The sequence below is a fragment of the Aythya marila genome (assembly GCF_965140915.1).
Source record: "Aythya marila genome assembly, chromosome: 1".
NCBI lineage: Eukaryota > Metazoa > Chordata > Aves > Anseriformes > Anatidae > Aythya > Aythya marila.
Window position 1 is genome coordinate 203582117 of NC_139042.1, and position 18898 is coordinate 203601014.

The following is an 18898-nucleotide window of genomic DNA, read 5'->3' on the forward strand; positions in this document are numbered from 1 at the left end:
TGTAAGAACTACAGCTGAAGAACTACATCCACATATTTACTTGAACCTACTTTTTTCTTTTGATTTGATGCTGCATTGTTCTTGTACTGAAAAAGACTGGGCAGTCATCTCTTACATGTTGTCTCCAGGTCACTCATGATATTATAAGACTGTCATATCACAGGATAAGAAATCAAGGGCTTCAGCTGCATTGTGAGGGATTTGCGTTGGATATAAAGGAAAAAAAAATCTTTTTACTGGTAAACTCAATGAGATGTGAGATGTTGAAATAGCTTACATGTTAAGAAAAACGACAAGCTTGATTGAAGATGTGTCAGGAAGGCAGGCAATCGATGCTGTTCATGGTGCAGTTCATCCTACTCTGAAGTAGATGTCCACATTCAGTTAACTAAATTACATTTTAAACTTACTGACTATTGACTAGATCTCCAATGACAACTGTGGAGCCTCAGCAGCCTCCTTACAGGAGAGTAACTAAAGTTAGAGAAGAATCCCACTCATCTGAGTCAAACAAGGCAAAGCAGAGCTTCCATCCTTAGCAAAACTCTAGCAATCATTAGCAATTAGCATATTGGTATGCTGTGACAATGATCTTGAGCTGTTGCCTTCAAATACTTGCTTTTCCAATGCGTTCTCTGATGCTAAGCACAGATAACACCAGTTCAAGTCCTAAACAGTATAACAAAGCTGCAAACAGTGCCTGTGCTGTGCAAGGCCATGGAATAGAAATGAAGCCAAGGCACTGCACTATGGTGGGAAAGGAACTCAGGAGCCTCACCTGAGTTCCGCTGTGCTCGGTAGAGCCTTGTAACAGATCCTTTCCCCATCAATAGTCTAATGCTGTTGCTCTGCTCACCAGGATGCTCCCTCCTATCCCAAGCTTATAAGAACTTGAAGGATCTACAGCAGGCTTCCTCCTTGCCCTTCAGCACCCTTTCTGTCTGAGTATTGTCCTTCAGACCTTGTTTAGGCCTTGACCCTAAGCAAGCCCTTGTTGACCATGATAGGCCATCTATTGACTTGGGAGCCAAAATAACTTCCATGGTGGCAATGACTTAAAAAGGACCTTGATTTTGACAGGCATCTCCAACTCAGCTAAGACACAACCATCCTCAGCACCAAGCATCTACCTGGATTCCACAGCTCACGTACTCACAAGTATTCAGGCTCCTAAATGCTACTGTAGTATGCATTAAAAGCAGTGGGAAGATGAACCCTCAACACAAGTTCAGTGTCCAACGTCCCCTGTGGAGCTGATTCTTCAGTCAGTACAACCACTATGGCTAATTCCATGTCAGATAGCTAATTCACCACTTCTCCATTCCTTCCGGGTAGCTTTCATTATTCCTACCTCTAATGAGCTAGGAAAGCTAAAATAAAATTCATTGTGAATAATGATTCCTCTTAAATGTATGTACAATAAGAATAGTGGCAATTAATTTGAACAGGCCATTTAAAAGCTATTGTATTGAGCTCAGCACAAGCCCAATTGACATGCAAAAGCCTTTTATAACTTGGTACTCTTTGCACTATAATCAATTATCTCCTAATTAAACAACAAAGTTCCTTTGCAATGCCCCAGTTAGACATCATTACTAAACATTTTGCCATCACTTACCGGATTAATGTGACTAATTAAAGAACTTGCTGTATGGAGTCAAGACCATTGCATGACACTTGAAATGAGGTGTGCAAATCTCCCTATAAATTGTTTGAAGTCAAAATCTGCTTGGATTTTATTGACAGAAGGGATTACTTTAAATGTCAATAGCATTCTTCTGTTTTATCTTTTTTTTTTCTTTTTCTTTTTTTTTTCTTTTTTTTTTTTTTTTTTTTTCTGTCCTGAGGGAATAAAAGCCAAAAACTGCCCACAAATTTCAGTGACAAATTGCATTGGAAATGTTGGCTTTGAGTACATGAGGTTTTCAAAACAAGGGTGTGATCAGAAATCCCCCAAATGGTTTTTCATCAGTGATTACACCTGAATCCTTCAGCTTCGTCTGTTTATCTGCTGGGACGACCTCTCTCCATATTGGAGCCCAACTTCAGCTGTAACTGGGAACTCCTGCTGGAAATGTTCACATCCCACTATATCCAGTAAAAGGAGTTTGGCTGGGGTTAGGTGTGTGACATTCATATGAAAAAAAAAAAAAAAAAGTCAGAAAGAGAAGTTTCTTACAGCTCACAGCACCAGGAACACATGGTTCCTAATCCACCATGAGAAGCACATCATTAATGAAGTACTAATAATCTTTAAAGAAAGAGCATCACCCAGCATGGTAAAGTATTGCCTTACCCAGCAAGGTAAAGTATTGTGATATTCTATCTACAGCAGCTGACAGTGTGGCCTCTAGGTTTGTTCTTAAGTGTAAAAGGTCTTTTAGGATGTTTAAGATTCCTCACAGGAGTTGCACCAGGAACAGTTTTCATGTCCCGTGACCATGATGGCTTTGCAGATACTCAAATCCATGACAGCAAAAAGTAAATGCAAATCACTGTTTTTCAACCCTAGGAAGTAGCAAGCCAACAACCTTTTGGTGAAAAAAATATATTAGAAAAACATGACTTGGTGGTACAGCAGTAAACAGCGTGCTAGATATTTTTATGTCCTACGTGATGTTTAACAGTGTGTGCAGTGTTCAGATTTGTATTCAGATAAGACAATGACAGTGAAACTGAAACTCTCTACATGATATCTACTTTTTACAAATGTCAGGGATGTTGCCTGAATTATTATAAAATCTGAGGAACCTAGCAGAAGCCAACATGCCCAATAACATGTCCAATAACACTCAAAAAACACCCATGAAAGAGTTGGCTTATGCATTGTCCACCAGGAGGCAGTCATTAAATCAGTTTTCATGTGCAAGTGAAGACCTTGGTTTTTCATTTCACCTGCCGGGCTCTGCTGAGCAGTAGTTGATCTACCCTTCTCTTTGTGTCAAACTGAACACAGAAGGATTCAAAGTGAAAACCACACACACATCCCTATGAAAATGAACCCTTTAGCTTTTCTGTCTTCTACAGTTTGATCGCTGAGCTGCCTAGAAAGACTGATTGGCACTTATCTGGGTCTCTGGTAGGTCAGACGGAGCTATTTGCCCATTTCTGTTCTCTTTTGCATTCAGTGTGCTCACCACTCTAGGCTGTCACTGACCCCAAACTAACACAGTCAGATGTCACATGAATTAGAATAAAACCTACTCATGTAAGAATGAGCACTTCCTGCCTTCTTTTCAGCCTCACATGTATCATCACCCTCTGCTTATTATAGTGCCCAGTGCCCAGCCACAAATGATCGCTTCCCCTTTCTCCCTTTGTGCTGCTGAACACTGCACAAATGCAGAAAACCAGCCCCTGCCCAAAAAGATCACATCTGAACAAAGCGGTTGCAGAGGTTATTTGAGCAGGGGATGCAAATGGTTGTTAATGGGCTCGGCAGAACAGCCTGTGGATTGACAGGCAAATAGACTTGTGCAATTATAGAAGTGATACCACAAAATTTAGGCAGCAAAAGAAAGGTCAAATCCAGATCATGGTTAATGAGTGGATTGGCAGTGTAAGTTAGTGGTACAACTCCTCCAGCAGATTGGTGACAGCCCTCTTCTTGGTCACCTGGGGAGCTAATATAATCTCTGCTGGAACTTGGAGAACAAGATGGGATGTTTGGAGACACCTGGGCATGTTAGACAGGAGCAGCTGTCTTGTCCACAGCCCCACAGTCCTCAGCAGGAAAACCATAAAATAAAATTGTATTGGCTTTTTATATGAGAAGCACATGGTTGTGCAACATCAGGCTGGGCCAGTGCTGCAGTTCCCAAGCATCTCCCACTCCTGCTCCATTTATTCCAGATTGTCTCCCCAAATACTGACGTGCATTTTCTGAAAGTTCACCTACACTGACTCTAGCTGTGAGTGTCTGTGACCATCTTTGCAATTTTTCTTAGTTTCTCTTGTGTCCATACGTCTCTGCTGAGAAACTGATGGTGACTCAGCACTGCACTGAGATGCTGAAGCATGGATTAAAGGTTCAAACATGGAAGAGTCATGTCTACTTCCACACATCTTTCACAATAGAGTGGGAAAATGGTATAATGGCCCAAAACAGCTTCCCTGGCTCGGTCACATTATTGTTATTGCAAATATGTCCCCTCTATTCTCCACAAATGCTCTTATTTCTCACACCTTCCAACATCTGGACATGTGCAGTAAGAATATTTGCAAAAACGATGGCGAGGCTGGTGGAGAATGCAAATATACTCAAGTATAAATAGTCACAATGGCAGATGGGACACAAGACTCTTCTAATACTGCAGCATTTTTTTTGTCATCTGGGCATCTCTTTTTATATCTCTAAGCTGCTGCCACCTCCTGCTTGCCCTGCTGCTACAGACAGCAAGACCCTCTTCTTGGATGCAGATGCAGACACCTATGGATATATCCTGGGGTGTCTACAGGTTTAAATGCATGAACAGAATTGCTTTTGTTGTTCATATGCCTTCAGATTCATGCACTACCATTTCACTTTTCACAGTTTTCTGGCTGTTAAAAAGCACATTTTTCCTCTTAAACTAATCTCTCAGCCCGCATCTCGCATTAGACTCCTGGTAAACCCCAACACAAACCAGTTCTTCATTTAACTTCTGGTTCCCACCACTCTTTCTCCTAAAATCACACCCCTCTCCCCAGAGGCTCAGAAGTGACAAGTCGTTTCACTGACAATGAACTAAAATCATGGGAGCCTTTCTATTGATCCACCTGTTTAAAATGACTGGAGGTGTGCTTACCATGGAGCTGTCACTTTGACTTTACCATCTTGACAAGTTGTCTGTGAATTGGACTGGCAGTTTTTCATTAAAGTCAAATTCTACATGAATTTCAGGAGCCAAGGGTATAAGGAGAAAGGGAATATATATGCCTTATGATCACAGTTATTATTTAGCATTCATCTTTCACTAGCATCTTGACACGTGCCAAAGTGAAAAGATACCGTGCTAAAACTTGTCCAGACCTGTAGAAGTAACAATTACTGTCCTAAAGATCTTAAGGATTGAAATCACAAAGAACTGGGGAAAAGGAGGACACCACTAGAATGAAATTACAAAACCATCTGCATAGGCTTCAGTGCTAAGTGTATTGACATTACAAAGAGTCAGGTCTCTGCGTATTGCATCTCCTTCCAATTGCAAGGTGGAGCTGATTCCCTGTTACTGAACATGCAATGGCTTAAGAAATAACATGAATTGAGAGTTTGTGCAGTGACATTTTTAAACATGCACTGACTTTTAGGGAAAGCCCACAATGAATATTAAACAAGCACCTGCACTTCCTAGGGTTGGTGTGTAGGACCTGAATTTCCTTTCTCGGTTACGTGGGGTGACCTTTTAAGATCATTTTTGGCACTGCATGATTCCTCTGGTTCTTTAGCAATGTTCATTCTGGGACTTCAAGAGAATTAAATCACTTCTGTTGCTAATAAATGGAGACCTGGATTCCCTCCCTCATCTAGAAAAGGACTTTTGACTAATGCTACTGTGCATGGGAGAGTGCTCAGAAATTATTAGAGAGTATTTGAGTACAAACTAGAGACACAAAGAAAAAAAAATGCTGCTTTCAATTGTTACTTTTGAGATGTTTAGTGTTATTGCACCTTGATGCCTTTCACAGCACTCAGATTAAGTCCAAATCTGCAAGGCTGTACTGAAAGACAAAACAGAAAGACTATTTATTAACTTAAATCCCACTTAAGCTTTTGGAATAGACCTCAGGTATGACTAAAGTGCTGCATTTGCCTCCTGCGTGGGGGACCTTCTATGATATAGTCATTTAATTTCAGGCTATGATTGAGCTGTTTCTTATATTTCCTAAAGGAAATCACAGGCCTGGCTAAACGCTTTGGATTGGACAGAAGAAAAGCATCTGTAGTTTTGTTCTTCCTTTCCATCTTTTGTTTTTACTTTCATTAGCAGACACTAGCAAGCAGGCTTCAGATATCCAGGCTTTGTAAGAATCAAATGAAGCTGTAGGTAAAAAGATTCATATACAGTCATGTCTGTCATTGTCTGGAAAGCAAAGTGCTTCAAACCAACTCCACCGGAGACAAAATAGCCCCAGCTGCTACCATGATGACCTACTTTTAATAAGAAGCAAACGCTCCAGAACTGGGTGGATGGAATAAATGTGTAAGGCCCCTGAAGCATGACTAGAAGAAACCCTCAGGTAAAGGATGCTGGTGGATCTTTTCACCCTCCTGTTCCTCACCCCCTCAAAACAGAGGTGTGACTACGTCATGAAGTTCTACCACTGGTTTTACTGACACAAAAGCACTCCGAAGACACAGCAGCACGGGCTTTATTGCATGCTAAGGGTCCAGAGGATTTGCAGCCAGGTATTAGGTTATTATTTGGTGTTTTCACTGCCGTAGCGATAAGGACAATTTATGAAGAAGACCATGATCTAATGTGCAGATCCTGAATTCTCAGTACGATCAATCAACCCTTCCTCCCCCACATCTGTACAGTCACAGAGCAGCTCCTTGAATTAGCTTCAAGAGCATGTTTCAAACAAGCTTAGGTATTTCCGCACTGTACTGCAAGGCAGGCAGCAGCCCCGACATCCCCAAAACCAATACAAGTGAGGCAACATCCTTTGTGTTCTTATCTACCCAAAGCCAGAGTCCTCACAGTGTGCTACCCTGAGTCACCATCACAGTGAGCATGTGCTCTTCCTGTCCCCTCCATCTCAACCCTTTTGGTTTCCCATGTTTTGACAGGGCCCTGAAGGCCACCTACAGCACTAATTTGTCCTTGATTTCTTTCTGTTGTTCTCCTCTGGTCTCCTAATTTGACTGTGGAAGGTTTGGTGCTTCTCTCTACCCTGCCAGACCCCTTGACCACAGCAGACACGAGGATCGCACAAAGCAGAGGCATGTTTCTGAAGGGTTAGTGGGGTGATCTTCAGCCATTCTTAGGAAAGCCGTAAAGAACAGCGAGCACACAAAAGGGATCTCCCTTTTGCTTCTTCCCTCACTGAAACCACCTTTCTGCTCCTAGCAATGCTGCAGACACTTGGCTACCTAAGTTGGTTAAAAACCACTGGATGTGGACAATGGTAGAAATACAGGATCATTTCTTATGCTACTAGGGCTGTCCATGTCCCCTCCTAATGTTGCAGTTGCTTAGGACATTGCTCCAAGTTTCTCCTTCTGATCCTAGCTGAGATCTTGGCAGCATCTACCTCTGAGGACCAGTTTTCCTGGCTGCCAGAACTGGTACTTGGGTTTCAGAGGGAGGCCGATGTGTTCCTGCATCTGGTCTTGCTCTCTTCCATGCTGCAGAAAAGAGTCTGTCATGCCTCTTGCTGACTGTCCCTGATGTCACCGATAAAAAAGTATCCAGAACATGTAGCCTCCTCTTGTGAACAGAAGCTACCATGAAAAGCCATCATTTTGAGATTTCTGTGGCCCTAATAGAAAGGATGTGACAGTGGTTCCCTTAATCAGAGCCTGACATGTTTCCATCAACCGGCTCTGATGGTAAATGCACTCACACCAGACGTTTTCATAGCACTAAGAAGAAAAAGTTTTGACCTTTCACCTTAACCACTAAAAGAAACAAAGGCAGCAAACCCACTCCTCACCCAAAATATTCACCGCAAGGAGGTCAGGTCAGAAATGTTACTGTCAGCAGCCTCTGCTCAACCCAGCTTACGTTAACTCTGCAGTGGAGAAGACAGATTTCTGGGAAATTTAGAAGGAACGTGCACACCACGGAACTCAACTGAATAAATAACTCATACCTAGCAAAATTTCAACACTGCCTGCTGGCCTCCTTGTTTATTTTGAATAGGTCAATTCAAAAGAATTAGCAGGTGCATTCACAAGACAGACACAGAGAATTCAGAGAAATTAAACAAAAACTTCACAGATCATCTTTGGTTCACACCAAAGTGATTGTTCTTTTGTTTGTTCGTTTGTGTGTTTTGTTTGTTTGTTTTATTGTCTTTTATTTTGTTTGTTTTGTTTTTTGTTTGTTTTTTCTTTTGCTGGCTGTTCCCAGGTAGGAGTTGATGTTGGTGCAAACCAAACACAGGGGGTAGATCACAGCTCATTTTGCATGACAAAGAGGGTGTCAGCGTGGTCTCAGAACACAGCTGAGAGAAGAGGAGTGACAGCATATCAAGGGGCTGCTCACGTTGTGTCTGGAGGAAGGCAGAGCAGGCTGAGTCACGCAGGATTTGGCCACCATGCCTCTGAAGCTATGTCTCAGTTTCATAGCACAATCTGCCGAACCACTAATGGCTTTTCTCAAAACCTTTCTTGTTTTCCAGCACCACTGAGACTGTGAAGACCACTAATGACTATTCACTTGTGCTTTTGGTGATGGTGCTTACGTTCCCAGCAGTGTGCACATCTGTGTGCACATCTACTGGATATCACAGCTCCTGAAGTCTTGCACCAGAAATCCCACACCAAATCAGCTCTTTCCTTGGCTGAGCCTTGAGCTGCCTCTGACATTAATTCATGCCATGCTTTGGGAAGGACTCTGCAGTGGGACAGATCTCTGTCTCCTACCAGGTCTGACCCATCAGTATTCACTCCATGCCTTCCAGATGATCCAGGCACAAAACACTCCTTGAGACAAGCTCTTTGGGGACTTACAGTGTTGGGATGTATCTGTGTATTCTCAAGCCATTCACCTGAAAAAAAGAGCTTTTAGACTAAAAGCTGATCAGAAATAGGGCTTTGCAGCTGTATCCTTGCATGAAACACAAGTTCCCTAAGGACCAGCTCCCTCTTAGCCCTGAGATCAGTGCCAGTGTACCCAAAAGCCAGGCATGGCCCTTCTCTGTCTCTAGGCTTCAGCCTTTTGTCTATAAAAAGGGAAAAGTTGTTCCTTTTTAGGGCACATATTAAAATCTGTGAAGTGGTAATAAACGGGATGTGAGAGACTTTGATCCTGCCTAGACAACCTATTCTGGGCTTTCCTCTTCTAAACTTCCCTGCATAAAGGAGGCAATTTGCTGTTAGGAGATAGATAGTCCCTTTTGGGGATTGTACAGCACCTAGAAGAAGAGATTTCTGTGCTGGACACACAGAACTTCTGAAATGCTAGTGATAAACTGCTTTGAGTTATTGTAGTGTATAAACCAGAAACAAAGTTATAAGGCAAAAAGCCTCTCAGCTCATCATCATTATGAAACAGCATTTGAGAACCAAATTTGTATTAAACTCACAGTGTCTTATTGCTCTTTCTGATAAACCACTTTATTTGAAAAAAATAAATAAAAAATCTGTGACTGTCTGCTGAAAGTGTGCGAGTAATGCAAGAAAAAAAAAATCTGGAAGGCTCAAGCATGTAATGAGTGCAAGATCACTAGATGAAATGCAAGAATCCTTACCAGCTGGGCTGCTGGAGCCCATTCATTTGAAGGAGGTGATTATGCCTCCAAGGAGAACATCTGACCCCCCTTGGCAGGCATCATGCACATCATCTAGGTATGATGCTCATTTCCCATTTCATTTATGCTGTAGTTTAAATCTTGATACAGACATCAGGCGTGGGAGGACACCACGGAGCGAGCTGTTGGCAGCAAGGCTCAAAAACCAGACATCCAGATCTAAAACTGGAAAAGCTTCCATGTTGAAAACAAAAAGCACAGCTTCTTTGTTTTGTTAGCACAGTGACAGCAGAAGACTGATCAACTTCCCGATGTTCTTGTCTTTAGAATACCCTCTAAGGAGGTGTAAATTTATATGGTAAAAACTGATATGATTCACAAACAAATGTGGGCACACTTGAAATCCTGCTCAGCTCTTAACCTCTGCAACCCTTCCTGGGCAGTGAGTTCTGCTAATCCTGCCAAATTTAAACTGAAGTTCATTTAATTGGGAAAACAATACCTACAGAAGATATATAAACACATTACAAAACATGTCCAATGTAATTTGGTTGCCCAGACAGGGTGTGCAGTCGCCTGCCTCAAAGATCTTCAAAAGCTACCCAGACATGGTCCTGAGCAGCTTTCTGTGGGTGGTCCTGGAATTGGATGAGATGATCCCCAGACGTCCTTTCCAAGCTCAACCATTCCGTGATTCTGTGATTTCAGAGATGGCTACTGTTGACTCTGCTTCTGATTTCGCAAGAGTTTCGAAGAGTGGTGAACAGCTAATGGCCAGAGAAAGGCATAGGGACATGTCAAGCTTCACGTTGGTTTTCAGTGATGTCCATTTCAAGGAGGCTTCCTAGCGATGGTGCAGAATTGAGTGAAGTGCTATTTTTGCAGTGGGACACTGCTCTCTGGGAAAAGAGAGCAGCTTTTGCTCACAAGTGCCTTTGTGCCTTTTCTAGCAGTTTCAAAGCACCACACCTCTCCTGCAGCGTAAACTGGAGCGTGCCATCCCACACCACAAACCTTTTGGCTATTGAGCTGGCTGGGGAGGTTTTCACCCACTCCCACACCCAGCTCACCTCCACCCTGCCACACTGTGCCCTTCATGTGGCTGTGCCCTGTGAAAACAATCCCCGTTCGTTGCTGTTTTACTTCTCTGGCTCTGAGCACGGCGATCGGTTGAGTCAGCAAAGCGAGGGGTAGCAGGGTGCAGACATCTGTGGCAGTGGCTTTCCCCTTTTCCCATGCCCTTATCATGCTTCTTATGTAGCTGCTTAAATTCATTATTTCAAATGCCAGCGGCTCTTGGTGACTGAAAACCCATAGCATCCATCCCAAGATGAAACTTTACAAAATTACAACTCAGCAACCTTTATGGACAGGGACTAAAATTTGTTCAGGTGGCCCTTGGTATGAGACTAATAATTTTTGGAAACCCACACTGTAGATGATTTATTTCCCTTTACAGCTAGAAGAGGATAATGCATGTCCAAGCAAGCAAAATCAGGCCGTACCCTGTAGAAAGGTTCTCCCAGGATTACCCAATCTTTTCTGGTGAAGCGCCTGCGAGATGTGCACCGTCACACAGTATTTTGCAAGTGGTTTGATTTGCTCACTGCATTTCCTGTCCTCTTCTGTGGAGACCAGGGAGCTCCTGGGCTGGAAGTGTGTAATGACGGTAGGGCAGGGGCGGACAGACCTCTTAGGAACCTCCCTGGTTTGGGGAGTGCTGGAACCACCGTATAGCAGAAGGGACAAAGTGACCTCCCTGCTCCTTTCCAAACCTGTTTTTGTATGATTGAGCTAATAAGACTGAAATGTAAACCTCATGTTAACATGCACTGCATGCTGAGCAGAAATGGAAACCTTCAGGGAGAAAGGAAAGGGGGGGGGAAAAAAAGTGAAAAAAAAAAATGCTCAGTTAAGTATTATTTTAGCTTTGGAAATGAGCTAGCCTGCTATACTTTCTTCCTCTTTTTATTTTCAAGCATATTAGCTCATTAACTGAGCTTCAATAAATTCAAAGCAAAGGCAAAGAGGAATATTTTGCCTTCTTTCAGAGAAGTTATTACATGCGTCCCCTAATTATTACTTTTTGCCACACTTCTTTTAAATTAACAAAGAACTGTAAATAACCGTCCTTAAAAAAAAACAAACAACAGAGACCAAATATTTTGAGAATGAAACTCTTCAGAAAGGCCCACTGCCTGGGCAAAACGCTCAATCAGTTTAATTTTTTTTTTTTATTTTTTTTTTCTTACAGAAAATGTGGGTGGTTTTCAAATACAGGAAAGAAAACACGATGGCTTGTGGTGATATTTTCCACCAGAAAGATGCAGCTTTAAGGGCTTTTGGTTTCCAAATACCTACACCCACAGAAGTGGCCTCGTCTGTTGTAAAAGGCAATGCCTGATTAGTTGTACAAGTCAAATTAAATGACAATAATAACACACAGCAGTTGATGTGTGTTTCAGTGGAAGCTCTGCGTCATCTGGGTAATTAATATGGTAGCTACCTCCCAGACTACGGCGCTGCCACTTTTAAATATGTAAAACACTTTTGTGAAAAAGAAGGGAAAAATCCACATCCCTGGTGGATAGGACAAGAAATGGGCTTAAATCTCAGCACTGATAGTTTAGTTTACACATGAAGGAAATGCTCTCTGACATTGAAGGAGAGCTCCTGCCAGGGGCAGGTGTGGCGGTCTGGAGGGATGAGGTGGGTGAATGCCCCATTAAAAGGGCTTCTGTGGATTTTTGGGGGGGGCAGGGGATAGAAGATGTCCTACTGAGGACTTTTTCCTGCTCTGAGACCTTGTCATTGCAGAGCCAAATGTTTTGCTAGGACATGATGCTAGTCTATCTGGGGGGCTTGATATCCCAATACACTGTGCTGTGTGTGATATCCAGAAGCTAACCCTGAGCCTCCATGGTTGCAGACCTGCAGAATCTCCTAGAAGAAGAGCAATCCTTGTATAATCTACTGCTGGGACCCCTGCAGAGATCTGGTACATGTGTATGGGCAATATCAAAGGGGTCAGGGAATGGGAGAGAGACCATGGGGCTTTATCACAGCTGGGGATATGCCACCACAAAGCTGTCTACATGCAGGCAGATATGATGGTCCTTCACTCATCACACTACCGTCCAAACTGTAGCAACAGCATCAGCAACCAGTGGAGCTGCAAACTTAAGCTTGGGATGGGTTTACGTGGGATTTTAATTATCTACAGCTCACCTTCACTTAGGTGAAAGAACTTCTGCATGCTAGCAGTATCAACCCCCCCAGTATAATGCTCTCCTATGCAGACAGGAAGGATGGATATGTAAGTTAATGGCATATGAGCAATTAAGATGCAAGATCATCTGCCTCATGAAATGCCGTTTCCTCTCCCGCTGGTAACAGGGATATGTATTATACTCAGCTCAGATTGCTCCAGCGAATAGAAGAGAAATGATCTTTGAAAGGAACTCATTTATCTACATGTAGATTTCCAAAAAGTAACCTTTCTGTTTGCCTTGCCCTACCTTCCCCTTCTTTATTTTAATGGGTAGCTTACATTTTAGGAATTGCCATCAAGGGCAAAACAATCACATCTTCCGTTTCCACAGCAATATTCAAAGAACCATCCTGGCCTTTCAAAGTGAGCACTTACAGCTCCTAAAATTTCCAAGCACTTCATTTGTATGACCTCAGAGAAAACATCTCTTTCGCAGCTCTGGCAAGTGGCACGTTCAGCATGTTTAATGGGGCATTGACCTTGTAGGAACCAGCATTTGAGATACTTCACCAAGGTGCTGGGACTCAGAGAAGGTCTATAGCCCTATAGGGCTATATAGGTCTATGTGTTAGACCTTCTTGTCTTCTATGGGTGCATCTTGCCCGTGGTCAGGGGTGTGAAGGACACCCATTGGTCTCTATGACACATCTGTCATAATATTTGTTTGACCACTGCCAACAGTGACATCCACTAGTCTCAAGGCTGGTGTGTTCCTGCAGGATGGGGAGATTCCTGATGGTCTTCTCCAAAACCTTTTCATGCCCACATTTCTGGGATTTCCTTTCCTTCTTTACACTCCTCTCCCAGGATCCCAGGCAAGTTTCCCTTCTCCAGACCCACCTGCCAGCAATCCCCAGCACCACACCTTCCAGCCCAGGAGGAGGCCACAGGAATGGTGGACCTGAGAAGGTTCCTAAAGGGATGTCCTGGTCAAAAACCATCTCTGATACCCTCAAGCCCCGAAAAGGTTGCACCGAACGGGAACCACCCATCTGTCTTTCATCTAAAAATCTGGTCCAAGGTTGGGCCTGCCTGGAAGAGACACATCTCAAAGACCAATGACCAAGAATGCAAGATGGTGGGACAAAATGACGAGAAGCAAGAGCACCTCTTTTGCCACCGTGGTTCATGTGCGTATTCATCTGGATATGATGCTCACTTCAATACTCACCTCGATGCTCACCTCGGAGCCTGCTCCAAGCCCTCGGGGATGGGGTCCTTTGGGGGCAAGCCCGGGGGGAGGCAGGGGGAGCTGGGTTGCTCCGAGGAGAAGGAGGAGGAGGAGGTGAAGAAGGAGGAGGAGGAGGAGGAAGAGGCAGCGAGGGCAGCCCCGGGGGGGGCGGGGGCGGCCAGCGCTGCTCTCAACCGAGCCGAGCCGAGCTGTATCGGGCCGTATCGCCGAGTCCAGCCGGGCAGAGTCCAGCCAAACCGTGCCAAGCCGAGACGGGGTGAGCCGCGCTCAAGCCGTGCCAAGCCGAGCCAAAGCAAACTGCGCCGAGCCGTGCCAAGCCGAGACAAACCAGGCTGCGCCGAGCCATGCCAAGCTAAACCAGGCTACACCGAGCCAAGCGGAGCTTCCCTGAGCCGAGCCGAGCCGAGCCGTGCGGGCAGCAGGTACCCCCGGGCCGGGCATCCATCCGTCTCCGGGCATAGGCGGTGCGCGGTGTTTGCGCGGTGTTTGCGCGCTGGATGCAGGCAGGAGGGGAAAAAAAAAAAAAAAAAAAAAACAAGCTGGAGAAAGCTGGAGAGCAGAGGGTCTGGAGGAGGCTGCCCAGGCACCGGCAAAAAGAAAGTTTGGGGCGCTGTTGGTGCTGTTGGTACCCGGGATGCTGCTCAGGACACTCTGCTTCAGTGATCAGTTTTGGTTCTGGTGCAGGATTTAGAGGCTGACAACCTGAAATCTAGCCAGAGGTCTTTTTTTTTTCTTTCTTTCTTTCTTTTTTTTTTTTTTCATTTTTTCTTTCTATTTTCTTAAATAAGCGTTTATATTACTTTCAGGTCCTACACCTGATGCCTGTTGCAAGTGTTTGTGGTTTCATAATCACATTTTCCTCCCTTTAAAAAGTGTTGTTTTCTCCCTTGTGACTTCATGCAATACAAAGAAGAGGGGAAAATGAGAAAAACAATGAAAACTGATTATGACCAGAGTGTTATTCAACACATACACACAGTAAACAAACTGGAAAAAAAAAAAAAAAGAGAGGGAAAATAATTTCCTCTGCTAGCGTCTTTGATGTATTTGTGGTGTTTCTTGGCTACAGCAGTATGCAATAAGACAGTCATGTAGAAGTTGAGTTTTACTGCGGATGATGTATCTCGCTTGCTGGGTAAATCATTTTTGGGTCAAATTTGCAATATTCAGCAAACTAGCACAGTAATAAGTTTGAAAGCAGATTTGAGCGGTAAAGAGAAAGGAGCGGTGTCTGTCCCTCCTCCGCTGAGCAGTGTTGTGAGCGACATTTCCTTCTGAAGGAGGGGACTCAAAAACCCAGCCCAGCTGCTCGGTCTTGAGACTTGGGTTATGTTCCCTCCATGCACGTTGGATGCTAATGAAGTTAAACTCTTGGGTGTAATCAGATCCTTTTTAATGAGGCCTTATCGCTGTAGTGGAACTAACTTCTCGGCTGTACTTTTCTTCAGTCTCCAGTAGTGTGATACTTTGCAGAAAGCAAAGCTTTGCAGAAAGGCAGAAATCTTTTCACGGGCCCTTTTTTTTAAATTTCCACCAATGAAATGGCAGTGGCAAAGAAAAGGACATGAGCAGCTGAAAGCAACTCAATTGAGTCATGCTAATAGCAGATTATTTAGTAAGGTTACCAGGGCAGGAAGAGATAAAGTTTCACTGAACTCGCTATTAAAAAAAAAAAAAAAAAAGAAAAAAAAAAAGTGGCGGGGGGAGGGAGAAGCAGAACTGTTTGCAGCAAATAGGTCAATGTTCTGACTCTTGTATTTTTGAACAGACAAATCTTTGAGATCTTGGACCTGTCCTTTGATATTTCTTTGTTTGTTTCTTATTGATTGGGAAAAAAAAAAAAAAGGATCCCACATCCCAGCTGAAGCCATGTGGCATTTAGGGTCTCTGGGGAATGCATGTGAGGAGCCCAGTGGAGGGACCAGCAAGGAGCAGCTGCTCCAAGGAGGTCCCTGTCCCACCTGATTGTGGTGGAGTAGGGCTGCACGGAGCTGGAGGTATCACAGGGGCTCCTAGGACAGTCACTTGCCTGGAGCTCAGTGACCTGCTGAGCTGTGCACCTGAAATTGGTTGAATCTGGATCTTAGTGGAGGCTCTGGGTACCTGCTTCTGTTTCTTTGGTGGTGTTTAGGCTGATCATGAGACTGAGCTGTGCATCCCTGAGCTGTGCTGCACTCCTTAGTTTCTTTCCATGACTTTCTGGCCAGCCCCTAAGACACAGGATGAATGAAGCAAATAATGCTTCAGAGGTTTCAGAGATGGAAGACTCCCTTCTTTAAGCTGATGGCATAGCTGCACTGGTATAGATGATGCAAAGCTTAGCTGGGCTTTCTCCCCACTTCTACATATCCTTTGGGATTTTTTCCAAAGCCCCATCAAGGCTTCAGATCCCCCTCCTGAACCTCCACCCTGCGTCTCAGCACTCCCCCTCTGCTCAGGCTGTTTTTATAATCACCCCACTGCACGGGGCAAAACTTTTCACTTTTTTTTTTTTTTTTTTTTTTTTTTTCACAGCAAGGAGTGCTAAGAACAGAGGGCTGTTCCTCAGCCTGGGTGGAGCTAACACTTTTTTTTTTTTTTTTCTGCCTCAAGGGTGCTTCCTTTCAAAGAAAGTCACTCAGTCAGCTCTCAGAGCTTCTCACGGATGCACTGTGCGCCTCCGCATCACATCAGAGGTGGAGGGCCTCAAAAGAAAAGCTTAGAGGGAGAGACGAGGAAGGATGGAGGGAAGGAGAGCCCCAGCATCTTAGTTTCCCAGCATGACAAGTTCTTGCTTTTCCTCCTTTGAAACTTTTCCAGGTTAGTCCCTCTATTATCCTCCCAGTCTGGTTGTTCCAAAGGAGGTGATATGGTGAATATAACTTTTGTTGGCAACTTTTTGGTTTCTTCTCTTATTGCCTGGGTTTAATTGCAAACAACAGGCAGATCTGTAGCAGCCCAGGAAGGAGGCGAAACATTAGATTTCTTCTAGGGCTTTGTCAGAAGGGCTGCTCTCAAATCTGGTCTTGGCTTTTGGCATATATGTTTATGGATCTAAGTTTAAAAACCTGGTTGCAAGTTCTGTTGTTGCTTCCCATTGCTGAGGCTGGGGTTTGTATGAGTGGAGTGTTGTTCTTTGCCTAAGCTTTGAAAAAGGGATTCTTGAAATAGAAAAAGAAGAGAAAGTCAATACAGTGGTATGAACACCCAAAACCTGTATGCATGGAAGTGTTTATAGGACTAGCCAGGACCTTGGTCCTTTTATTACAGGTATGTGCAGCTTACAAATGCATGAACAGTTCCTTTGCAGGGTTACTCACGTGCCATCTGCTAACGCTCACACAGAAATGTTCACGGGATCATGTTCTTGCTGAACACCAGACAGCAGTCTGTGAGATCCTACAAGCTCATCTGGAGTTTCTGTTCTGCTGCATTGTTTTCTGTTTGCCTGTATTGCATCCTAACCAGAGCATCTGACTCCTGCTTGTAGGCCTGGCTAGAAGGAAAGCAGTGACAATTGCAGAGTGCTTCCCGTATCATTGCTTGTTTGTGTTCATTTTGTGATTTATTAGGCCAGGTTTTTAATTTGTCGTCACCTACCAGATCACATCCAGCAGAAGAGACAGCATTTATTAACTATGATGTGTGAAGAACAAACCAGGATTGATTTTTAATTTACGCACAGCTGTCGTAGGAGCAGATAATTCCTCTGGTTTGTCTGGTACCTTGCAGCAACACCACTGCTTTGAGGCAGCTTGCTGGGGCAGAGTTGTGCCATCCCACTTGGGGATATTTTTAGTTCCACCTGTGTGTAAAAATACTTTCCTGTGTTTGGTCTTTCGGGGCAGAAGTGCTGAATGGAAGAAGTATGTGGTGGTATAGGATGTATTCAGGATGAGATGAAAGGAAAATGGTGCAGCTTTCACAGAGCTGTACCTTGTCTCTCTCACCCTGTCAGCGTGGTGCCGTGTGGTGCGGATGTAGGGTTCAGTTATCTCTAAAATGAATTTCTTGATATTCATCTGAGCCGTAAAGAGCCCTGAGATTTACAGGTGATAAACTCTATGTAGCATTTTCATGGGTTTTGTGAATGGTCATTGCCTTACTGACCTATTTTGGGATGCTTCTCAGTAGTGAGCTGCCTCAATTTTTATATCTTTAGATTTGTTTGACTCTTGTTCAAAAGACAAGCATCCCCTTTTCGTTATCACTGTCAAGTACAAATGCCCTGCTTATCTCCAATAGATGCAACAATAGTCAGAGCATATGCATAGGAAATACCAGCCTTAAAAGACAAATATTTCAGATCGATAAATAACAGAGAACAGGGACGTTGTTAATCTTGTGACCATCTGAGCAAAGTACTCAGTGTGATTATGTTCGTCTCGTGACTCCTGTTTTATCTGCATCAGGGAAGTGCAGGGGGTCGTAATGCTATGCCCAGTTTAAGGCATCCTCACCCTGCCAGTTCCACAGGGAGAGAAGGGCTGCTGGATACAGCTCATCATGTCAATCCTTCATGCTGCACCCTCTGAAATGCATTTCCTGCATGACCAAGTGTTTTGCCCTACAAGCGTTTGACTCACACCATCGCTAAGCTGTTCAGGACCTGAGCTGTGTGTCAGTCTGGACCTGGCTGTAAAACAGCAGTAAAACTTTCATGCTTTGCACAAAGATTAAAGAGAAAGTAGCCCTGAACTGCCTGGGAGGTTATGTAAGCAAAGAGGGGCCTCAGCCACCAGAACAGTGTGAAAAACCTCAGCATATCTACAAAACCAGGCCATGAACTTCACTGAGCAGTGTCACTGGGGCTGTGTGTAGACCTCAGATGAAACAGAACAGAAAAGTTCAATCTGCCCTGTTCTGCCCAAGGCCAGGGAACTTTTACCCTTCCATCAGGAGATGACTCCACTTCTTCAGGAGCTCTTTTGCTATCTATTTCTGGAGAAAACGTATCTTTCAATGCATAATTTTTTGATTTGTATCTCATCAGGAATGCCTGATGAATACCCAAGATTAGAAAAAGAAGAAGCCCTGCATGGTTGTGAACTAGAAAA

General features: G+C 43.9%; 1 protein-coding gene across 2 annotated transcripts in view; it reads left to right on the forward strand.

Annotated features, from left to right (window-relative positions):
* The first annotated feature begins 14032 nt into the window (after positions 1 to 14032).
* Positions 14033 to 18898, forward strand: part of PRKCQ (protein kinase C theta) — a 60939-nt gene continuing 56073 nt past the window's right edge. The window contains exon 1 of one of the 2 annotated variants that reach the window (XM_082779053.1): positions 14033 to 14284. The gene's annotated coding sequence lies outside the window, so the exon portion shown is untranslated. Of the gene's footprint in view, positions 14285 to 16500; positions 16662 to 18898 lie in introns of those variants that run through there. The other variant, XM_082779054.1, reaches the window with a different exon arrangement.